Below are 26050 nucleotides of genomic sequence, written 5' to 3' on the forward strand. Positions count from 1 at the left end.
TTTCTTTCAGTTTGGGATTATTAGCACATATTCTTGCCAAATTTGGTGGATAAACAGAAGCACAGAATGTACTAGTCTTTTAGCCACTCCTGATACTGAGTCTTAGAGCTTTGATTTGATTTTGATCCCTTACATATATCATGTGTTAAGGATGTGTAGATTTGAATCTTGAGGTTGCCTGCTGACTTCTAAGTAAACAGGAATTTATGCAGGCAACATGACTCACATAATTATTTCATTGTTGGACCCCTTGCTGAATCATACACGGGAAGCATGTGAATGATCTAGTGTTTGAATGTGGATGCACAATTATAGACAAGTCACAATATAATAGGAGTTCTTTTTTTCATGTTTATTTTTTGAGAGAGAAAGAGAGGGAGACAGTGAAAGCACGTGAGTGGGAGAGGGGCAGAGAGGGAAAGAGAGAGACACATAATCTGAAGCAGGCTCCAGGCTCCAAGCTGTCAGCACAGAGCCCCACGTGGGGCTCGAACTCACGATCCATGAGATCATGACCTGAGCCGAATTTGGGCGCTTAACTGACAAAGCCTCCCAGGCGCCCCTATAACAGGAGTTCTTATATTGTGCTCATGACCAACTTTTTCATGTCAGAGACAGAATTGCAGAAGACAGTCATGGGGTGTAAAATGTTCCAGTAGACCGTTTTTAATATTTTCCTTTTATTCTCGACACAACATTCTTCTGTTTTCAACCTGATGGTGCCATTTTCCATTATTTCATTTCATTTTATTTTATTTTTTAGCAGTGGTGATAGACGCCGTAAGTAAACCAGATGATAGACTCTTAAAGTTTCTGTGTGCAAATTGCAAGAGCACATGATATGCCTGCCTTCACTGAGGTCTCACAGCCTTACCAACATGGTGTCTAAATACAGCTCCAGCAGAAGTTATAACAATAGTTTCTGTCAGCCTGTCTGAGATGGTTAGAGAATAGCGGTGGGGAATAGCACAGTAACCCAGAAACGTCCAGATTCTTCTGGCCCCTTTTATTGTGATAAATCTCCTGTGAACTTTGCAGAGAGGTATTGTTTGCGTCTTGTATATGTCTGTCTAGAGTGTGGCTACGTGCACCTACTCCTTCTCACTGAACGGTGTAGCACAGAAGCCAATTCAATTGTATGCAAAAATAAAAATAAACAGTAAAGCCCCGTGCAGGAAGAGACTGGAGATAATGTATTTGAATAAGATGAATTAAGTTCTTGCTATACCTTTACCATACGAGACACGTACAAGGTTGTACGTGTAAAAATCTAAGTAGCGTCCTCTTGTTAGAGCTGAACAACTCGCACAGATGTTGGTTTATTGCAAAGTATGTCAGATAACTTACTACAAACTGCGAAAATTGGTGCCATGCATTCTACATGAAATTGTGTTGTTTCTTAATAAAAGAACTAACTGGAAGTAATTACCATAAATACCGGCAAAATATTACATTCAATTAAGTATTTCTGAATGTGTATTTGAAAGAAATTAGTGCGAGCATAAGAGCATGGAAGAATATATAAGCTTGGAAAGACGGTATGGATCTTCTATGAAACACCATTTGAAGACTTTATATGATCTTGGAATTTGGTATATTTTCCTTCCTAGTGGGCAACCTCCATACTTGTTTGCCTTTAGATCACATGCCATGTAGACTCCATTCTCCGAAACTTCCTTCAATCCTCATAGCCCAACAGCCTCCTCCCATCACCAACACTGTCTACCTAGTTCTTACAGGGCACCCGAGGTTCAACTGGGGTCCTGTCTCACCTACTAAGTTTTCCCAAACCCTCATGGCTCTCTCTCAACTACACCTCCTTTTGCTTCTTACAGTGTTTCAGACTTATTTGAAAATCACCTACTGTATACCCAAGTCACACAGCTAATAAGGGATAAAGCCAGGATTTGAATTCAGAATGAACCCAAAGCTTACCTAGGGTTAGTTCCCAATGGAAATTGCACATCTATGTCCATAAATGTGTGATGCGGTCAGTTATTTCAGAATTTCCAGGCTTCATTGAGCCAGCCACTCATCTGATCTGATATTGTTTATCTTTGTTTTGCTCCATTACATTATAATAGAATATTCTTCGCTGCCCCACTGGACATGCCTGAAGGCAAGGATTGGATCTTACTTTTCATCTTTTTATACTCAGCTGTAAGAAACTGTAGCCCTTAGCTAAGTGTTCAGTAAAGGTTTGGTGAAATATATACTTCTTATGATATGACCACAGTTTCTCCTTTATTTCATATAAGTATATCTCAGGTATCAGAATTCTCCTTGAGAAAAGAGCACACCTATACCAAAAACAAATAAAAAACCCAAAGTCACCCTGAAAAGACTCAGACACCAAATATTTCCAAGTGTTAAAAGACAACCCACTATTTTAAACAATAGTCTATATAATAAATTCAACTTAGAATTTCAATGATTTTTTTTAATGTTTATTTATTTATTTTGAGAGAGTGTGTGTGTGTGTGTGTGTGTGTGCGCCCGCGCGCGCGCGCGCACGCGCGCAAGCAGGGGAGAGGCAGAGAGAGAAGCAGAGAGAATCACAAGCAGGCTTCATGCTCAGCACAAAGCCCTATGTGGGCCTCAATCTCATGACTGTGAGATCATGACCTGCGCTGAAATCAAGAGTCAGATGCTTAACGACTGAGCCACCCGGGAGTCCCTCAGTGATTTCTTAATGCTCATTAAAATGAAGTCTGAGGGACGCCTAAGTGTCTCAGCTGGTTAAGCGTCGGACCTTGGTTCAGGTCATGATTTTGTGGTTTGTGGGTTCGAGCCCTGTGTCGGGCTCTGTGCTGACAGCTCAGAAACTGGGGCCTGCTTTGAATTCTGTGTCTCCCTCTCTCTCTGCCCCTCCCCCACTCGTACTTTGTCTATCTGTCTCTCTCTCTCTCTCACAAATATTAAAAAAAATTTTTTTAATAAAATTAAGTCTGAGATCATGGAACCAATGACCGTCAAGGTAACTTGGGGTCACTTTACTGATTCACTGCCACCTCCCTTGATTCATATTTGGTATTCAATTTCATAAATCCTCATTAAGTGCCTACTGCATGCATTGTGTCATTTGTTTTATATTCATATGGTGCTTTTACTGTGTGACATTCTCAAAAGATCTTGATACTTTAATGTATTAGGTGAATACTTTCTAAGGACAGCTCTTCATCAAGCTATCCATTTTAATATTTGCCATATAGTTTTATTTTCAAATATCCCAGCAATGAGCAATAAAACTTCTAAAGCAATATTTCTAAATTATTTATTTTTTCTTCTTTCAAACGTAATGCTATTCATTGAGAGAAAATACTAATGACAAATAATAGCTTTCATGGCAAGATAATTCTGACATTAGTATAAGAATCAACATATAAAACATGGATTAGACATCCATATTAGTATTGTTAAGTTCTTCCCATTAATAATTTTAGCCTATATTATAATGTTCTCCCAAGATATTTCTATCTGATATCATTTTTTATTCATTGCATTTCTTAATGTGCTTATTTTGATGTGTTACAGTGCTATATTCTGTGTATGACTTTGCATGCTGCATTTTTTAATCATTTTTTCTTACCCACTGATTTGCAGCATTTATATATGATATCAGTCTTCTAAAATTGAGAATTAGCTTAATTTTTTCATTTAAAATATGCATTTTTATGGATTTGGTGATTTTTTTGGCGGAAAATGTATTGGAAAATATGTGTACCTTTAAAACTATAATCCTACAAGTACCTTGGCTATTTTTTTTAGCAAACATTCAAGAGTTCTTACATCTGATAACAGTCTTTTAAATATTCTCAGTGGGAAGAAGTCTTTGTCCTTTGAAAGCATATTTGAATTTTTTGAAATAGCCAAAAGTTATTCAATGTCAAATCTGTTCAATAATTTTGGTGATCACACTGGGCAGTACCACTTTGAGCAAAAACAAAGTTGAGCCATAAAGATAAGTTTTCTTGTGTGACTCATAAAGCTAATTCTGAAGGAAATCTCTCCAGAGGAGTTCTGATGAGGGATACATCATTGAAACAAGGTGGGATTTCCAGTGGGATTGCCTTGCAATGAGTTTGATAAGGCTCTAAGAGAGGGGTATTAAAACAAGGCGTGATTCAAGACATAGGTTTGACACCTAATGTAGCCTAGGATAAAGGGGAGTCAGGAAAGGCTTCTCTGATGGAGTAACTCTTGAATTCAGTCAGATGAATAGCAGTTAGATGCGTAGAGTAGGGTGAGAGAGAAAGATCGTTCCAGAAGGGTGGAGCATTATGTACAAAGGCAGAAAGGCAAGAGAATATGTAAAATCTAGTTCTGTAAGGCTGGAGCATGAAGTCAGTAGGAGGTAATATTGAGGAAAGAGGCAGAGTCAAGGTGAAAAAGAATTATGAATGCCCTGGTGGGAAATTTAGACCTTATTTTGAAGGTAAGAAAGGTCACTCATTTGATAGAATCAAATTTGCATGACAGAAAAATCAGTCTAACAGTCCTGTAGAAATGGAATGAATAGAGTAAGATTTGGGGAGTGGTAACATTAGGGGTAGTAATGTAGGCAAGGAAGATGGAGGTCCAACCAAGGTAGGGATGGAGAAAAAGGAACAATGGCAAAGAAATCAAGAAGGCAAAATCAGTAGACTTGGTAGCTACATGTGAGTGATAAGGAAAAGTAAAAGTGAAAAGTGCAAGGTAGTCTTCAGCCTCTTAGTTTGAAATACAGGTTAGATGGTGTATCTGTCACCGAGTTAGAAAATATAGGGTAGGGAAAAATAAGATTTGTTTTGGTTAAATAATGAATGAAATTTGGAATGTGTTATATCCATGGTACCTATGGGCCGTACATGTGCAATTGTCACTAAGGCTGATCAGTATTTGGTCTGGAGATCTGGGGAGCAATGTGACAGGATATTTAAATTTTTTTTAACGTTTATTCATTTTTGAGAGACAGAGAGAGACAGAGCATGAGCAGGGAAGGGGCAGAGAGAGGGAGACACAGAATCTGAAACAGGCTCCAGGCTCTGAGCTGCCAGCACACAGCCCGACGCGGGGCTTGAACTCACGGACTGTGAGATCATGACCTGAGCTGAAGTCGGCCGCTCAACCGACTGAGCCATCCAGGTGCCCCATAAATTTGGAGTCAACAATAGACAGTGAAGGAAGCTGTGTGGTGAGCACAATCTGTGACTTCAAGAATTTGTAAAATGAAATGGAGAAGAAGATGATGAAAAGTCTCTAGGGAGCCACAGATTTTCAGGCTTTTGTGGCGATTTTCAGAGGACACACAGAAGAATGAAAGGGAAAAAACAAGAAGGGATGAACAAATGAAAGGAGAACTGGAGACCAGCGTGTCATGGAATCCAAGGTAAATGAGTATTTTATGAAGGAGGAAGTGGTCAGTGGTGTGAAGCCTAGGTCAAAGCATGGCACATAGTAAGCACTCAATGCACACTGGCCGGATGAAACTCCTAGATGAAATAAGAAGACTGAAGAATATCCACTGGTGACATTTCCAGAGTATATTCTGTAGATTGTATGGGCAGAAGCTATAGTGCTATGACATTTGAGAGTGATGGGAGGGTTGGAATTGGAGACATTGATTGTAGACCACTCTTTCAAGTAAACATAATTATAAAGGGAATGCAAAGGAAGGCTGTCACTAGAAGTTATCATTAGGATCAGAGGAGATTTGGTTCTTGAGTAGATGTATTTAATATACTTTCTGATTTTGAAATTAATGCTTGCTTTTAGTAGCACATGGGAAAATATGGAAGGATACAATTAATAAAATTAAAGGTGTTTATAATATACTAATATATTTTGTTGTATACGCATTTTATCCATATAGTACATTTTTTTAAAAAGTAGTGATGATAGCATATACACAATTTTCCATCCCTTTCTTCTTTTACTATTTATATTTCATTTGACTGTTTTTCCTCAATTTTCCTCAAAATCTCAAGTTTTTAAAAATATTCCTCAAAATATGATATTTAATAGTAAAGAATATTCGAGGACACACTGGCAAATTCATTGGGCAAAGCCCAATAGGTGAGTTCTGATAAGCATAAGACTCATGACATGAAGGGCATTCAGAAGGGCCACCGTGGGCCAGGCTACTAGCTGTTCAGTGAGAATGCCATCAGGTGAGAGAGTTTTTCCGTAATTTTTTATTTTTATTTTTTGGTGAACTCACTATGGCCAACCTCTACCTCAGATGTGACTGGAACAGAATACTGCCTTGGTAAAATGTGTATATTCAACTAAGTTAAAGCAGGGACATGGAGAAGAGAACAGAAATGTCCCCAGCAAATGGTCAAGACAAAGCATAGATAATAACGTGGGACAGACTCAGCCAGGCATCCCATTCTTAATTTAAAAAAATTGTACAGTGACATGGGCTTGTTAGTGAAACCAGCCCTCGGCATTTTCTTTTAAACCTTGGCAATCCAGACCCGTTACCTACTACAGAGCTGTTTTTCTAGGAGTTCCATTTGTTATGCTTTGAACCCTTGATGCCTTTCTTCCGTGTTGGATTTTCAGTTTCTTGGAACCCATTTCTTCATCTTCTAGATTTTTTTTTCTCTCTTATTTTGGTAGAATATATTCTCCAGTAGCTAAAGCAGAAAGGAACATAAGAAGTAAAGTTCTTATTTACTTTACATATCTGGAAATATCTTGATTGCATAGAAGTCTAACATGAAGTAGTTTTCCTTCAGAAGTTTGAAGGCATCGTTCCATTGTCTTCTAGTTTCCAATGTTGCATTTAAGAAGTCAAAGGTTATTATACCTTTGTATATTAACTTTTTGTCTCTCTGAAAACTTTTTAAAGAATTTGGCATAGCCACAAGTTCTGAAGTTTCACAGTGATGTGCTCTGGTGAGGGGCTATATTCATCAAGTGGACTAAGGACTCATTGGGCTCTGGAAATTTTATTAAATTATTTTATTGATGATTGTTGAAAGACAGTTCTCCATGATTTCTCAGAGTTTGGACCTGTACAGTGTGAGCATTCTAAGCAGAGGACATTTGTAATAAGCAGTTTTAGAAAGTAGAGATAGTGTATCACGCTAGGAAGATTTAGAAGTACGCTTCCCCAGAGATGTTCTAGACTAGTAAAAATTAAAGCCTTCTGCTCTTCCCTCAAAGTGTTTGCTTACATTCCAGGATAGTGCATGATCTCTTTCTTCCTGGGAAGAGAATGACAAGGTAGGTCAGCAGCCTATAAAAGCTTAGTGTTCTAAAATTTGGGATGCCTCCTCAATGCCACACCACATGGTTGGTGCACACAAGTTAAAATCCAGCCCTCATTGTGTTGTGCGGTGGGGATTGGGGCATAGGGAACCAACCCAAAAGGCTGTTCCCGCTGCTGTTTTTGCTTGGAGTAAAAAATAATTTGTTTTTCTGATGGGGGGCTATTGTGTCTTCTATCCACATATGTTTATAAATTTGTGATAGACTAACTTGTTAACTTTCAAGTAGAGTAAAATCTTGACCTCTTCACTATTTCTGACTTAATGGTTATGTATTGTCCATTTTCTTCATTTTTTTTTTCCTTTTAGGAATTATACCTCCTGGACTGGTTCTCTAATATTGTATTGTCTATTTTCCATCGTAGGCCACCTCAACTTTGTTTTCCAATGCTTTGTCACATTTTTCATTTCTTCTGCCATGTTTTTACTTTCCAAAAGCTTGTTTTCCAAACGTACTTTATTTTTGATAGCATCCTGTTTTGTTTCACAAGCACAGTAATTTTTCTTATCTCTTTGAGAAGACGTATGTATTTCAAAGCTTTCTTCTTCCTGCATAGTGACTATTCGATTTGTTGTTGTTGTTTTTAATTTGTTTTGATCCACATCTTCTATATTAAAACCTTCTTTAGATTTCTGGTCACCTTTGGTGGATTGTTTATATTGAAAAGCTGGGGATTCAATATTAAATGAAGAATTCTACTAATTTAGGTAGAATGTGTTGACTCTGAACTTGATGTTAGGGAGATGTCACTGCTTTTTATTGCTCCGTGCTGTCAGGTATTTTTCCGATTTCTTCTTGAGCCAGTCAGAATCCCCAGAAAATCCTCTATTAGTGTTCTGTCCTGAGGCTAAAGTCCAAATTGCCAGTTTTCAGGGAATAGAGAAAGGGATGGGAAGGGGAGAGAGAGTCTCAGCTTTCGGTAAATACACATTTTTTTAAATTCTCATTTGGCAAATGGTAACTCCATCAGCTGTGTCACTGTCCCCCAGTCTAGAAATCCTGTGTTTTATTCTCAGGAGGGTAAATCTCCAGACTCAGGCCCTCATGCACAGTGCAGGACAGAAGAGACGGCTTTACAGCTGTCTCGGCCGTCAGCTTAGGTTCTAGCTTCCTTAATCCACTAAATGCATCACCACTGCTCCTTTGCTATTCTCTTCTTTCTCATGCGTCCTGTTCTTTTGGGTTTGTGAATACATTTTTGTTTCACTGCTGTTTCAGGGGATCTTAGGAAGGGAAAGTATTAAGTGGATGCATATAAATTGCTGTATGTCTCTGAAACCAGGTTTACTTCTTTATTTGGATTTTGAACATTGACTTTTTTAATACATTTGAAATTGTATTGGGGTCCCTGGATTGCTCAGTCAGTTAAGCATACAACTTCAGCTCGGGTTATATCCTCACAGTTCGAGAGGTCCAGCCCTGCATGGGTCTCTCAAGCCCACTTTGGATCCTCTTTCCCCCTCTCTCTGCCCGTCTTCCACTTGCACGGAAATTAAAATAAAGTAAAAATAAAATAAAAGCTAAGATCTAGTTCAAGACCACCTATTGCATTTCATTCATCATTTCTCTCAATTCTGATATCAGTACCGTAGGATTTTAACGACGATGCTTCTAGCAAAAAACTTTGTATCTTGAATGCCAAGTCTCAAGTGAAGGATGCCATTGTTCTTAATTGCCTTTCAAAAATATATAGATTCTTAATAGTGTTTAAACACTAACAGGAAAGGATCAAGAAAGAGAGAAATGATAATAGAGAATGAGAGCTTAATATTTTAGAAATATATTTAGTCATTCAAATATAAAATTATTTCCCTAAATTATATAGTGTAGAAAAATAAATGTTAGGGGCGCCTGGGTGGCGCAGTCGGTTAAGCATCCGACTTCAGCCAGGTCACGATCTCGCGGTCTGTGAGTTGGAGCCCTGCGTCGGGCTCTGGGCTGGTGGCTCGGAGCCTGGAGCCTGTTTCCGATTCTGTGTCTCCCTCTCTCTCTGCCCCTCCCCCGTTCATGCTCTGTCTCTCTCTGTCCCAAAAATAAATAAAAACGTTGAAAAAAAATTTTTTAAGAAAAAAAAAAAGAAAGAAAAATAAATGTTTTACAAAATTACCAAATTTTGTGAAAAATTACAGAATATAATTATTTATTGGAAAAATAAGAAATAGATCATTTTTAACCATCCACTATATGCAAAATAAGGTTTCTGGGAGGGTGAAGTGAGTAGAATAATACCAGTTTTCTTCCCCACTGTGTACAAGTATCACAGGACTTTATGTGCGATGAATGTCTTCTGTTCTAGGTCATATCATGAGTATTTTACATGCAGTTTTATAATCTACTTTGTATATTAATACAGTGTGTAGGAATTTCTCATCCCAGTCTTTAAATACATAGAAACTGTGGCTCAGAGGGGTTAAATAACTTGCAGAAATTCATACAGCCATGAAATATTAGTACTGAATTTCTATTTTATGTTTTTCTAGTCTCCCAAGGATAGGAAAATTTTTTGAGAAAAATGTTTGATGATTGTGTGATGTAATACTATCTAATCTACATAATCTATTTAAAAGCATGGTTTTCTTTTGCCTCAGTGAAAGGTAGCATTTAAAATATTAGAGAGAGAAGATATTTACCATATTTATTACTGAAGTCATATTGCACATTAGGTTACATTCAAGTAAGAGCATTTGAGAACTGAGTAGAAAAAAATCTATAAGTGCCTTGCTAAGCCTATTTGAGATCTTTTCTTTCCGGATCCCAGACTTTTAAGTAATAGGAACAAGTCGAAAATGTTTTCTGCATTTCCAGGTTCTAATTAGACTGGGAGTCAGCTAATAAGAACCACCTGAAAACTCACAGTTTTGATGGCTAGCCCTAATGTTAACTTCAGAATCAATCAAGACTCTACTGTGCCTTAATTTGGTAGGTGACACCCGATTTGATCTTATAAAGCCTAGTAAATAAGATAGCCAGTGAGTAAATATCAGACATGATTTTTAAAATGGCTTATAGATTTTCCCACCAAAATCAGATCAGTCTGGTCTTTGTGTGATTAACTATATAATGTAGCGAGAGTTTGTAGTGGAGTCATGTTCTTGCCTTTTAAAAATTTTATCTAGTACAATTGAAAAGAAATTATGGTGTTCGGTTTAAAAGACAATCATGGTTCCCATATAATAGTCAATTCAATTAATTGTGTCTAATGGAATGGCAGAAAATACATTATTATTATTATTATTATTATTATCATTATTATCCTTGTCAATTTATACGGCTTCTGGGTTAGATTAGAATGTCTTTTTACATCCAGGATACATTATTATATTATTTCCTTCAGCTTAATAGGAGATGTTTTATAACTTACTACGTGAGAATTTGTTTATTCACTGTTATAATCAACATATACTTAAGTTGCTTCAAGTACATGCAAAACACTGAATTCTACAGTGATATGGATTGGGTATATATTCTTCATTGAGGAACCTTGCCTTTTCATAGAAAACAAAGTTTACATACATGTAATTGCAATAAATGCAGGAAAGTCCCTGAGCACAGATACAATTGTGTGGGCATTCAGAAAAAGGAAAATTTATTCACCTAGTTGGAAAAGTAAAAATAGCTTCTCTGGAGGAGGTGGCCTCAAAAGGTAGTCAGGAGCCATCGACATTATCTGAACGACGAGTGGAGAGTGACATGATTTACCTGTGCTTCTCACGGTGCCTTTAGGATCTCAGCCATCCTCTCCTTCCTGCAAAGAACAAATGCAAGAATATAGCTGAAGAGAAGCTTCTGTTAATGGAGGCAGTCTAAAAAATGGAAGTCCATAATGTACTCTTCAGAGGACTGTGAAAATGCCATCGGGGGGTGGTTTTTACTAGCTTTATGTCATAAAGGAAACTTTTGTGACCATATCACTAACCGATATAGTAGGGTGAAGTTTACGTTAAATTAGAAAGGAACCTCCTAGGCACCACATCGTAAGTAATATAAGATGTATTCTTCTTTCATGCAGCGGTCAGCTGGTCTAGGCTGGCAGGGTGCCTGTTCTCCACTGGGTCATTCAGGAAGCATGTGCCTCCATGTTGTTGATGTGCAAGCCCACAGGGGCGTTATTTTCGTTCTTGGAGCTAGTGCAGGGTCCTTGCTATGTCCGTCTTCCAGCCAGTGACAAGAGTGGAAAAGCCAATGTCCAGAGAAAGGTGACTGTTCACATTCCATTAACCTGATTTTAAATACATGGCCACACTACCTTCGAGAGGCTGGAACGTTGTTTTCTGGACAGTCATGTCCCCAGGAAGAAGGGGGAAATCGAATGGGAAGTAGTTGGAAAACAAGCAGTCTGCCACAGGTTTTTGTTGCTTTCTTTTGTTTTTATAATGTCTCAGGATTTGTAGAAAATTGACTTGTTACACAGTTTTTATGCCTTCATAATTTAATATAATCGAAATCTTATGAACAATACAGCAGGCCACATTCTGTAATTACATGGTAATTATGAACAGGCTTCTAGTGTAACTTGTACATGTGGCTAATGCAACTTCCAAAATTAAGCTGTGGGATCGAAGCTATTCAGACAGCGAAGTAAAAATGTGACTCATGCTCTTTTTATATGTTTAACAAAATAAGATCTCTGATACGTTTTTAAATTTTATTTAAATACAAGCTGGTTACGATATAGTGTAATAATGGTTTCAGGAGTAGAATTTAGTGATTTATCACTTATATATAACACCCAGTGCTCATCCCAACAACTGCCCTCCTTTATGCCCATCACCCATTTAACCCATCCCCCCAGCCACCTCCCTTCCAACAACCCCCAGTTTGTTCTCTGTATTTAAGAGTCTTTTATGGTTTGTCTCCTTAGTTTTCCTTCTCTTCCTGTATGTTCATCTATTTCGTTTCTTAAATTCCACATATGAGTGAACTCACTTGATGTTTATCTTTCTCTGAGTTATTTCGCTTAGCCTGATACACTCTAGTTGCATCCACTTTGTTGCAAATGGTAAAATTTTATTCTTTCCGATCACTGAGTAATATTCCATTGTGTGTATATACCACATCTTCTTTATCCATTCGTCAGTCGATGGACATTTGGGCTCTTTCCACACTTTGGCTATTGTTGAAAGCGCTACTGTAAACATTGGGGTGCATGTGCCCCTTCGATACCAAAAGCATTTTGGTGTCCTTTGGGTAAATAAATACCTAGTTGTGCAAGATCTGTGATACTTGCATTTTTTTGACTGTTCCCAAACAACAGTTTTCAGTGTGCAAAATGGAAATTTCTGAAGATGGCATAAGGATTATAAAAAATCTGTTCTAGTTTGTCGGTTGTAGATGACCCAGATAAAAGCATGAACTTTATGCATGCTATGATTACTTAAAATGTTTTTTTTTTAATTTTTTAATGTTTATTTTTGAGAGAGAGAGAGAGAAACAGAGTGAGAGCAGGGGAGGGACAGAGAGAGAAGGAGACAAAGAATGCAAAGCAGACTCCAGGCTCCAAGCTGTCAGCACAGAGCTCGACACAGGGCTCAAACTCACAGACTGCGCCATCATGACCTGAGCCGAAGTCGGACGCTTAACCGACTGAGCCATCTAGGCGCCCCTGTGTTCTGATTACTTAAATTACTTCTGTGCAAATGATCTGAGAGAAAACTTAGAATCCATGGAGTCTTTAACTCAGATTGTATCCATTTTGTGATAAGGACATAAAACCATATCAGATATGTTAAAAAAAGAAAACCTGTTAAGTGTCAGACTTTGGCTCACATCGTGATCTCACAGCTCATGAGTTCAAGCCCCACGTCAGGCTCTGTGCTGACAGCTCAGAGCCTGGAGCCAGCTTCCGATTCTGTGTCTCCCTCTTTCTCTGCCCCTCTCCCACTTACACTCTGTCCCTGTCTCTCTCTCTCTGTCTCTTTCTCAAAAATAAATAAACATTCATTTTTTTTAAAGTTCTCTATTCTTTCATGAAATGGACAAATATTCTATTTATCGGAATCTCTGCTAAGTTTTAATGTTAATGAAGATTCCTTTTAGTAAGTAAGTCATTATTAAAAGTATTATTTCAATATTGTTTAATAAGGGTGTATTTTCTAAAGTTCAGTTCAATGTAACAAGTATTTATTGAATACCTACCCTGTGCGAGATACTGTGTGGTTTTAACATGTTGAACTAGGATGATGTCAGTCACGTGGGCTTGATTTTTCCGAGGGTGGTTGATGAAAAGAACTGAATGTCCAGTTCTCTTTACTGGGCAGATGTATATAAAATAAAGTAAAATTATCACAGTCCACTGTACTATATATCAACAAAGTAAAGAGACAAATGAGCATTATTATCAATAAACTTTGCACTGAGCAAGATTGTTCTGGTGATCTAACCTCCCTGGGCACCAGAGTCAGTTCTGTGACTTAAGGGAGTATCTAAGATGAATGGGATATGGCCAGACTGTATTTTATTTATATATCAATCTCTAACTTACATAAAAACCTCAAAGGCAGAAGGAATCTAAAATTAAATGGGAAAGGAAGAAGAATATGAGTCCAAGAAAAAAAAAAATTCTCTGCATATCTTTTACTTATCAGACACAAAATTAGCTGTCAGATTTCCCTACTTCCTCTTCCAATTTGCTTTAATTACAGCCTGAGGCAGGAAACCTAACAGCAATAGCAATGGACTGAGAGTTGATTGGATGGGTGGGTGGTGGGAGAAGGGGCTAGAAGAGTAGATGAGATATACGGAGGAAAAGAAGCACACCCAGCCACCTTGGCAAGAAATGACCTTGAACTTGGAAATTACCCCCCCCCACACACACACACACAGAGTAAGAGCACACCAAAACAGGATTTTGAAGCCATGTAGTAAAAGGAAAGTTTCACCCGTGTCAACACATCTGACGGCATCCCTCTATTCACTTAATTTGGGTTATTTTGGTTTTATTTCCTATGACAATTTCTTAAGTGCAGGAGTGTGCGAAGTCCTCATTTCTTTCTAAGATTCTAAACCAAAGAAAGAGATGAAATAAAAGCATCATGATTCATAAAGTGCTAAGTAGCCATTGTTTTGAAAATCCACCTACCCCACATACTCTTTGCATAAATCAGGTGAACTGTAACTAGCACAGTTATTATATTTACACAGTTATCAATTGCGTTTCTCATTAAAAAAAAAAGCTTTCCATTTGATATTTGCATAACATTTGCATGGGCACTGTTGATATGTCAGTACCAATTAAGAGAAAATTGGAGAGCAAACCAAGAGAAGGGGCAAAAATACTGGAACGAGTCTGTGCCTCAGTGTGACAGGAACTTGTATTTTGAGGTGGGAGCAGGGTGGGGACAGCATGGGGGTGAAGTGAGCAGATACGTGTAGTGAAAACTTGACTAAAAAATAAAACAGAACCCATGGAGCGTCTTAAGAACCACCAAATTACTTTCAATCCATTTGCAGACTATTGTATAGGTGTTAATTTATTTCCAGGAGATAATTTCTGTATATTAGAATTAAGAAGTCAGCTAAGACCCGTTGTTGCTTTATCAATTATTGATGGAGACGGATGTGAAGGAGGAGAATGGACACAAATTAGAATCGCCTAACTGTTCTGAGAGTACCCTAAAGTGTTGTGATTTTATATGGCCTGAAAATACAGAGGATGATTGGGGCTTGCATTTCTGTCCTTGGACCTCTGGAATGAAACTCATTATGCAAGCCGTTTCTTCCTGCTTCAGTTATTGCCATGGAGGGAAGGTAGAACTTTATTTTTCTTTGACTTCCAAAGACAGATAAATAGCTAAATATTGATAGATGGAAATCGATATAAAGGCATAATTAAGTCTAATTTTCTGAAGTCTATTTATGTTAAAATATGACCTCAGATGGAGTTATTTTACCGAGTCTTCTTTATAGTGAATTTACGTGTATCTTTGGAACCCTTGGAAAGTTTACGTATCTTTATAATAGGAGCTGTTGCTTCTCTCTGGAGACTAGCGTCATGTTTTCTGCCATCATTTTATCAAGAAAGGGTGACTGAATTCAGAGTCTCAAGAGAAGTCGCTAATTCATGCATGCTTGTATGGTTTTGTTTTTAGCTTTACATACACTTAAGCACTTTGAGGTCCATGGGTCAACATCAGTGCTGTCCCAGAGGGCCATTTCATTTTGTGGGCATCACGTGTAGTGATTGGGATGTTGTGACCAGGTATGAACTAGTTTGTAAAAGGCAGAAAGAGACTGAATCTCTGAATATCTTATGGGGCAGGGGGAGAAGTAAAGAGGAAGCTCCAGAACTGAGATCAAAACAATCATATCTTACTGTTTCAGGCACTTAGAATCTCTAAAATAGTTATGTTGTTGAATCTTTTCATCCCATTCTTTGTTTTTCGAAATCTTTTGGATTGTGCTTGAATAATTATTCAAGACTCCTTACCATGAAATTCTGGCATTATGCATTTAAAAAAATGTAGAATCTATTAAATACTAATATGCTGTGACTCAGATCTTTGAAAGAAAAAGTTCTTTGTTTGCGGCTTGGAACCTGCCATTCTATGTTATTATTGCAGAAGTTCCCAGCAGGCATATTCACCCAGATTTAATTATTAAGCCATAAACGTATCTTTGAAAACTTCCTTTTATACTGAATGCCTAGAAGTAATTTAGAATTGCTTTTTCAATCATCTTATGTGGCAAATCAGACTTCAACACAAAGTATGTTTTCAAATGTTTTGGGAAAGTGAAAATCACCAAATTGATGATAGTATCAGGTTGCCAAGGCTCATAAAAAAGACAAGTGAGGGGACTGGATAAATGTATCGAGGTCTTAGGGAATCGTTGCATCTACACATCTACTGAAAGGGAAGCTCAGTGAGGGCAAGGCCTTCATCTGTTTTGCTCATTACTTCATTCCTAGAACACTGCATAGTGCTGGGCACTTACATGGGGGCTAAATAAAAATTCATTGTGTAAATACATGTGCGAAGGAACCGGTTAAGTCTCATTTACACCCCCCACATCATCACCACTTACACGCATTTCTTAGACCAACAAAGGAAGATGTCAAAGATTTTTACTTGGCATTGAACACATACATGCAAACAGACAGACATATATGCATATCTATAGCCAATTACAGACTTATTGTTTGGATGATGTTGACTGCAGGAGATGACTTTTCAAAGCGATTCATATTTTATGTAAAAGTATAACTGGTTAAATATGACCCTCCGTCTCAAGATTTTCTAGCTCACTGGAAAAAAAAAATCTTGTTTGTTTTTCTCCTTGATTTGGGTTGAGAATATGAAAACAGTGGATAGAAACTGTTACTGTTGATAGTAGAAATGGACTATAGGATAACGAAAAAGTTCTTTTAAAAATATCCTGTGATATCCTGTGTATAGTTTCTATAGGGATTTTAAGGCAATGGCCTAATAACAGTGAAACTTTCCGTATACAAACACCGAATCATTGTATTGTACACCTGATTCTAATATAATGTTGTATATCAATTGTATACCACAATGAAAGAGTGAAACTTTTCAAATGTCATGACGTTTATAAGCTTATTTGGAAATATTGAATATTTGGGGAATATTAAAAAGTTCTCCACTCTTCAATCTTCTTTAAAATGAAATCATTTAAATTAATAAAAATGCAATTAATATGTGTGGGTAGTGTATGTTACTATGCCTCTATATATGGAATCTACATGAACGCAGAAAGAAGAGAGTCTATGAAAAAACATACTGTTTAAGAATATACATAAACATGAAAAAAAAAGAATATAAATGAATACGGATTTCCCTTACTGTTTTTTTTTGCCAGTGTGGCTTCACCTGTGAAGCGTTTGAATAGTTTCACTAACTGCCAAGCTTGTTATTTTGAGGGACCGATCTTTCATTCCCAATTCACATCTGAATATGTTCTTAAGAGAGTACATTGATTACTGCTCCCCTTTATTATTAAACTTGTGGAAAAGTTACAAGGACACAATCTGGTACATGAAACATTCAACACAAGTTCCTATTAGTCGACACCACTTACATAACCTAATGCCCAGGAAATTTTTGGAGGGGACTGTTTTCCCCCTAACGATTTAGATGTCAAGAAAGTAACTAGAAACTAATCATTTTCCTAAGTCAGAATTGGGAAAAGGTTTAAAAAATATGAAGCTTACTACAGTCCTGACATCAATAGTGGACTAAATCATCATTTATTTATTATTCTGTCTTATAAACATATCAAAGCAGAAAACCTCTAGGCTCATGTACAATAAAATATTTCAGCATTAAAACTAAATAATAAAACGTCAAAGATAAAAGACTGATAACCCACTCAGACATCTCTCCTCTATGGCTTAGGGAAAAATCTATCTAAACAAGTAGATTTTGCAGAACACTAGCCCGGTCTTATTCTCCAAAGCCCCACAGTCTACAATTCTAGACTTGGTTTGTCCTTCCTTCACAATCCTCGGCTGAACTACTATCTGTAAAGTTTTTTATGTGGAATCTCGTTAATAGAAATATGAAAATCTCTGATAATGAGTTTCACAACTGATTTATGAAATAAACTCAGAATTGGTGTTTTCATCATTTAAAGCCTACTGGAAGTCCCCGTTTATAATTTAATGATATACATATTTTTGACCCCAATATTGTATTTTAATGTCCATATTTTTTCTCACTATATAATATAAAAAGGAATTTATATCACGTCTAATATCATTTCTCAAAAAGTGTAGAGGAGGTCAGACAATAGACCTGTTGTTTCACACTTAATCACCAGTGGTAAGACAACATAGAACTGGGTCATTTTATCGACAGCTTCATTGTAGTTTGCCTTTGGATACGAGTCCCATGAGTATAAAAAATGTGGCAAATTAGCATATACTAGCTTGACGGATTTCACTGAATAAATTAGCTAAATGTTCAAAAGAATTTACTAGCCCACCTGGTAGAAAGTATTCTATGAGTAAATGTACTCTCAGTCTTTATTTTCTGGGCCACAGGGCTTCATGCGAAGGTATTCACTCAAATAATATTAACAAAACAATAATACCAACTCCAGTTATGCTCTTCTTAAATAGCAAATGAGGGGCGCCTGGGTGGCGCAGTCGGTTAAGTGTCCGACTTCAGCCAGGTCACGATGTTGCGGTCTGTGAGTTCGAGCCCCGCGTCGGGCTCTGGGCTGATGGCTCAGAGCCTGGAGCCTGTTTCCGATTCTGTGTCTCCCTCTCTCTGCCCCTCCCCCGTTCATGCTCTGTCTCTCTCTGTCCGAAAAATAAATAAACGTTGAAAAAAAAAATTTTTAAATAGCAAATGAATTAAAATTTGAATGGCAACAGATTGAGCCTTTATGATGTCACTACAGGGGCTCACTTTTTTTTTTTAATCAACCCCCATTTCATCAAATTGGTACATATCAATGACCCCTGCCCGAATGCCAGGAACCTAGGGGAGTAGCCTCACAAAATCTTTGGAGAAAAGACAAGGCCAAGTACTTTCTTGTCCTGCAGCTGTCATGGTGGCTGCTAACAGAGGACAGATTAGAAGCAGGTAGTTGGTAACACAGGATCATTCGCTGAGGAGATGAGAGTCTTGGTCAATGACCTGGTGGAGACACAAACTCAGAATCTTTGAAAAATGATGTGATTTCGCATCATCAGGGTGGGGCAGAGGGTGAACCCCGGTCTCCATCAGCTGCCATTCTCCAAACATAGACCAAGGTTTCTTCTTTGCAATGCCATCACACCATTGCAACCAATAAGGAAACAGATCACAGAGCCTCGTACGGGTACATTGTTCCAGCTACAATGTGAGCAGGGCTTCTGTTTTAGCACATCCAAAAGGTGCCATTAAGTTGAGAAAAATCTTAAATCAAAACATTGGAGTTTCATTTAGGAAAGGGCTGCCTTCTACTCCAGTATCATAAAGTTGGGTTCTTGTGAAGCTGCAAATTAAGTAGTGAGAAAATTCATATTTTTGGCTAAAAGCATAAAAATTGACCACCTGCTCTGAAGCCTGTTTCCTCCTCCATGCTCTTAAGAAACACGGCCCATAGGAACGGACGGGGAATGTATAACAGAGTGGCCATGGTCACTGCTAAAAGTGTTGCCTTCAGTTCACAAAACTACTTGTACCTAATTTCGGGGGAGGTGGGGAATGAAAAAAGCTGACACCCCATGGGAAAGCACATCCTGACGTATCTCTTCTTTGAAAACAATTGTACTAAATATTCTTTAATTTTGACATGTTCTGCCCTGAGTCTGTTATAAAGATAATTTAAACATTGCTTAGAAAACAAAGAGAGTCCTGAGGTATACAAATCGGTCACAATCATAAAACACAATCGTAAAACATAAATAACTATGTATCTTAATATTATCATGTAGACGTCCTTGAGTATAGTAAAGAGGTAATTTGGCTTTGTAATCTACCCTGGCTTAAATGCAAATAAACAGATGCATTGAAGGACACAAAAATGGTACTCAAAGACAGGATATTGTATTACATAAATTTTTCAGGCACACAAGATTGGTGTAACCAGCACAATTGCCAAGTTGTATCTGGGGAGTACTACTCTATGTATTGTGCAATAAACATTATGCAGCACAATAAACGAGGCAAAATAGCTGGGAAAATATGTGAGGGGAAAGAGTCGAGAAAGGATTATAAAATATCTTTATGAACATTAACATAAATGATGAGTTACAGCTTTCCAGCTTTGTTCTTTTGACAAATTGTCTACATAGGAATGTTTGCCTCCTACACTACCATTTAGAAACACACTGCACAAACCACATACCTATAAAACCTATAGTTTCTTCTGTCAGGTTTGGAGCTGTTATTCAGTACGCATCGAGTATGCTAGTTAGGTGGGAAATTGATAACATATACGGTAACTGGATTTCCCAAACACCCTCCCTTAGAAAACCAAAATGAAATATACTAGTCATGAGAAACATTGGAGCACGCGTTGTGTTAATGTGGAGCTGGTGAGCTCAGCTTCCCTTGTGTCCTGAGTCATCGGCCAAGGGTGCCGGTCATCCTGGTTATAACCCCCCTTATAATTATTGCATCATTTATTTTGTGCTCCTTATGCTTGGCTTTATATTTCCCCATTGTCTGCAACCCTTCTGAAAGCAGAGAATTTGCATTCCTACCTTTTCTGGGACTGATATTTTGGAATGTTTGAGCTTGGGCGATGTATTCATTATATCTGTGACTTATGACGGTGTTTCTATTGTTCAGTATTGTTTTTCTGCCTTGTGTTCTCACTATTTGTTTGTTTTTTTTTTTTCTTGATATTGGCAAACTCGTTTGGTTCTGTTCTCCCAAGCATGCATCCTGACCTCCCCACCTTAATTATGAAGAGGGAGGGGTGAATAGCTATTTGTAGATATATTTCCCTTCTAGATTCTGAACTGGCTTTTAAAATTTGTTTCCCTCCCTGAATTTATAAATATTTTAATCAATAATGTATCTATTATTTCCCACGTGAGCCCTAAGGAGTATGTTTGATGGCCTCACACAAGCCGTTCCGGGAGAACAGCCTCTCTCAAGCAGCTGACATCAGTGAGCCTTACTAGTTTTTTCCCCTCTCCAGTCCCTCTGTATTTTTAGGTTAGTGAGCAACGGCATGCTCGCTCCATCACCGAACCAATGAAATTGATGTGTTGCGCAAGTTCCCTCACTCTGTTTTGCTGAACTTGCATTGTATTGCCCACCGCATATTCAGTCCGAAGCCAGCCTGGAACAAAAAGCCGGCCAGCAGAGAAAAACATCGCCTGTCCTCAACAGCACCGGCTCCGCGACAAAGATTAGGCAGGGGTCCGATAATTGCGTTGGCAATGAAACAACACAGTCAAAACTTTAGTTATTTCCACGAAGGGATTTCCAAGGGCCGAAACCAAGGTTTGAGATGGATGCCTCCCCCTCCCCCCTTTACTTACACCAGCACAGATGATTGAAAACGCGTGCCCTTTGTATTGTTTGGAATATCCCTTTCCAGTTGTTGCTTCGCATACGAACTAAAGAACTAAACTTGCTTTCATATATGACATACTTGCTTTTAAAAATCTAATTAAAACTTTCTTTTTGGTCCTTAGGTAGAGAGATGGCTCTGTTGAGATGAGCTCTTAATTAATGCACTGAGAGCTTAGGAGTCCCACCTCTCAACAGGAATGATTGACGTCCAAGGATACATAAATTACACTAATTGAGCTCCGTCTCTACACAGGCTTTCCACAGCCAACTCATCAGAGAAGCTAGGTGAGTAGACCAGCATAAAAAGTTATTTCAATATGTTCTATGCTTTCCCAAAGGGTGGAAGAGAAACTTTCCAGACTGTTGCACATTTATTATCACAGAAGGCAGTTCTTTTCTTCAGTTTTAAGAAGTAGGTTTGGTGTTGTAGGTTCTTTTTTTTTTTTAATTATAAAAATTAGCATTTTTAACGTAGCCATTTAAATTCAAATAACCACACTCTCTTTGCAATTTTCAAGCAGCAAAACTTGCAAGCCAATTACAGTATGCAAAAACCACTTGGCATCATTTGTTGATATTAAATTTTGTTGCATAGCAACCAATGCATATGTTATGGAGGGATTGTTTGAAATCAAACCCAATCTTAGTCCTTGAGTTTGGTTTTTCAGGAATGGACCTAACTGTAGGTACACCTAACCCCCAGCCTCACCGGGGAACATACTGAAATGTTTCTTTTATGTTTATTTCTTTCTGAGGCTCTCTGTTCCCCCATTTCTTTTATGCTACTATAGGTATTCTGAGGCTCTGACTTTCATGAAATCAAATAAAGCACTTGGTATAATCTAGAGTCTTATTAGTCTAAAATAAAATTCAGAGACAGAGCAACTTGATAAAAATGAAGACAATTATGCCATACTAAACTCCTTCATTTCTGCTCCAGAATTTTATTCACAGATTTTTAAAGCTGTCTCAACAGTTATGAAAAGCCCATCATTTCAATTATTTTCAAGGAAATATGAATAATATGGGAAATTTGGGATATTGAATTATTTACTTAAAATATGTCGTTAAAATATGATGTGTGATTCAGACAAAATATAAATAGGGACTGAGCTTCACTCAGTGTGCAGTTTTCAAAGGCAAGTGTAAAAGGATAAAGACCACAAGAAACTAGATTGAGAAGTTATTAAGCATAAAGCAGATCCAGCAAAATGAGAAGTGGGAAAGCAAACAGAACAAAAGGGAAAGAAAACCCAAACAATAGAAACACTGCAGTAGGTTTTGAAAATAATAAATAAAGTACCAAACCTAAACGCACCAAAAAATTAGCACTGGCCAAAGTAGAGACAATGCATGGTCAAAGGAAATCTGACAGATCGGAAAATATTTAGGGGAACCATATTGTCCTAGCACCAAAGCTCAAAAGGAGTTCTTTTAAGATTCTGGGTCTCCTAATACATTCAGGGGAACATGTTACCCCCACACTTTCTCTTTCCACTCCAGTGCTCTTTGCTGTGCCTACTGTTTCAAATTGTGAAAAATGTGGAGACCCACTTAAAAAGAAAATCATAAGATGGCTACATTTCTATCAAAATAGCTGTATTATTACCTGGGAGAAAACCTGAAGTGGAGAAAAATTGAGAGAGATCAGAAAATCCTGAGCTTATAATCTCGTAAAAAAAAAATATAAAATGCTTTTAACATCAAGACTATCTCACTAAGACTGAAATGGAATAAAGAAGGAACAGCTTCTTGACTGTAAGATCTTTTTATTATTTGGTGGCTAACAGCCGCCAAATATAATGTGCCAAGACCATTGCACAATAAGTAATATAACATTTTCTGCTTGAAAAAATTATGGAGGTATAGTGAACGTGAAACCTGTGGCTCAAAAAACCTGAGCATATATTTTGATTTTCTGTAATTATGTGTTTATGTCACATTCTCTCATCATGTGATATGTGCTAAGCAAGTTACAGTACTTACAAGTAGTTTTCTATGAAGTTGTGCTTGGAATGACCTAAATCTATTCGTATCTCTTGAGAATTTATGTATTTAATAATCATGAAAAGGCAGTATCACTGTGCTTCATTAGTCTCATATCTGTAGAAATATTTATTAGTAGAAAAAGTAACCATATGTTCATCAGTTGGCAGATAGTTCTAGTTGAATTCACGTATTTTTAATGCAGTTAACACAAAAACCCAACGTACTTTGATAATACTATGTTAACGATACGTTTGGATTTAAATTGGTAAAATGTGCCTGAATTAGTACCAAGGTGTTTTGTTTTGTTTTGTTTTGTTGTGTTTTGTTGTGTTTTGTTTTGTTTTGTTTTTTCCTCATATGTGTTGGGTAATCAAAGTGCTGATGCCCGACAGAAAACCGTAAGTCATTACAAAATGGAGCACAGTCAGCACTGTGATGGGCCAGGACCACCCTGCCTGGAATGGAACCATTAATATAATAGCCTATCACTCAAGCTAATATGATCAGCGCTCACTCTCTTCTGTCGCCGAACACAAACTATCAGATGCAAGGTTCCAGTTGCTATATTGTATTGCAATCATGCTATTATTATTTGATACATGAATGAACTTACCAGGAGGCATGTTGGTTACCATTTTCCTCGTCAAAATCCTCCAATATTCCACATCCAGAGAAAGGTGTTTATGGAAACCTCAGTAAACTCTTCTCTTGTCTTCAGAACAGAACACTTACATATACTTACTGCTTTCGTCATTTGGCAGGTATCTTATACTCTTTCTTCATTCACAATGCATGTAATTCTTTAGATGTGGGACTATTCAGGTCGCCAGACAACTCATTATTCTACGAGTGTTTGGTCTCTGGTTAAATTTCTTGCTTGTAAGTTTAATAACAATTTTAAAGCTCGTGTGGACTTACTTAAAATAAAATCTGTTACTTTTTTTAAGACAGTAGTATGAAGAAAAATACAACAAATAGCCTGTAAAGTCCTGTGATATCAGTGTCAGTATCATTTTGGTTATAATTTTAAATAACAAAAACTAATGATAGAAAGAAACACAGACATTTACAAAAAGCCTCTTACCTCTAAAATAATTCCCAGTTACAGTTTCTTAATATTTCTTCCATAGAAATGCATATACCTTTAATTATCTGCATACCATTTGTGCATTCACTCAGCAAGTATTTACCCATGGATTTTTACGTACCAAAAACTAATTTTGGCGGGAAAGTTGTAACAGTAAGCAAAATAGATTAAAGAAAAAAAATCCTGGCTTTCATAGGTCATGCATTCTTGTGTGGAAAAACAGACTATAGATGGAATAAATAAGAGTGTGTGAGAGAGAGAGAGAGAGAGAGAGAGAGAGAGAGACAGGGAGACAGAGACAGAGAAATAGAAGTACTATGAGGAAAAATAAAACAGGGAAGGATGCTTGAAAGTGCTTTTGTGAATAAGGAAAGTTTTACTGAGAAAGTGATATTTGAGCAAAGGGGTGAGAGAAGGCATCTGGAGGTAGCTGGGGAAAGAGTCCAGGTAGAAACAAGAGCAGGTGCATAGCTTTGGGAAAGGACACACCTACGGGAGGAAAATGGCACAAAGGGGTGAACAGCAGGAAAGCAGGAGTGTGGGTAGGAGAGGAACAGCACAGGAGAACCAGAGATGGATAGCTAGAGGCTACTGATCAATTTCCGCTTTTCATCTATGTAAGATGCGAAGCCTTTAAGGGATTGTTTTTTGTTCTCTGTGCTTATATGTGTGTTGTTATTTCTTTTTCTGGATGTGGAATATTGGAGGATTTTGGCAGGAAGATGACATGACCTGATGTGTGTTTTAAAACAACAGTCCCAGATGCTGTGCTGAGAATACATGGAAGAGGAGAAAGGGCGGAAGCAGGTGTACTAGTTAGGAGACTATGGCAATAATCCAGGCAAAGATAATGGTGTCTTGGACCAGGATGAGAGAGAAGGCAGTGGCGATATGTGGTTTCACATTATAAATATATTCTGGAGGTAATACAAAATTTTCAGATGGGTCGCCTATGAGATGAGAGATCAAGAAGAGCCAGAGATGACTCCAAAGGAGGATGGAGTTGTAGTTTATTAAGATGGGCAAGAGTAGCAGGAAAAATTTGGTAGAGTTCTGTTTTGGGCTCGTTTACCCTGAGATGCCTATTAAGTGTCCAATTGGAAATGCTAAGTAAACAGCATTAATATAAGAATCTGTCATTCAGGTCTTGGTTAGAAATAGGACTTTAGGGGCACCTGGGTGGCGCAGTCGGTTAAGCGTCCGACTTCAGCCAGGTCACGGTCTCGCGGTCCGTGAGTTCGAGCCCCGCGTCACGCTCTGGGCTGATGGCTCGGAGCCTGGAGCCTGTTTCCGATTCTGTGTCTCCCCCTCTCTCTGCCCCTCCCCCGTTCATGCTCTGTCTCTCTCTGTCCCAAAAATAAATAAAAAACTTTGAAAAAAAATTAAAAAAAAAAAAAAAAAAGAAATAGGACTTTAGAAATTGCCAGAATAAAGAAGGTGTTTAGGTAACCAGACTGGGTGAAACCACTAAGAGAGCAGTTGTGGGCAGAGCAGAAAGAGCACCAAAGGCTTAGACATGGGCACCCCTATGTGTAGAAGTCAAGATTGGGAGGCGTGGTCAGTGAAGGGGGAGGGAACCAGAAAAGGGTGGTTTCCTGAAAGCCAAGTGGGAGCCATTTGTAAAACGCTGTCCTCACGTCAAGGAACGTGAAGATTGGGTGGGATCAGCAATGTTGGATCATTGGTAGTGTGGTAGAAGAGAAAATCTATTTGAAGTTGGCTCAAGAAAATGAGAGGAGAA

At 37.9% G+C, this 26050-nt stretch overlaps 1 protein-coding gene across 9 annotated transcripts in view; it reads left to right on the top strand.

The window, feature by feature from the left end:
• TENM3 (teneurin transmembrane protein 3) overlaps positions 1-26050 on the top strand; it is a 1301596-nt gene that overhangs the window by 279005 nt on the left and 996541 nt on the right. For all 9 annotated transcript variants that reach the window (XM_040490383.1, XM_040490387.1, XM_040490391.1 and 6 more), the window contains exon 2: positions 21356-21518. The gene's annotated coding sequence lies outside the window, so the exon portion shown is untranslated. The remainder of the gene's footprint in view (positions 1-21355; positions 21519-26050) is intronic.

The sequence above is a fragment of the Herpailurus yagouaroundi genome, unplaced genomic scaffold (assembly GCF_014898765.1).
Source record: "Herpailurus yagouaroundi ecotype Mexico unplaced genomic scaffold, PumYag 181, whole genome shotgun sequence".
NCBI classification, from domain to species: Eukaryota; Metazoa; Chordata; class Mammalia; order Carnivora; family Felidae; genus Herpailurus; species Herpailurus yagouaroundi.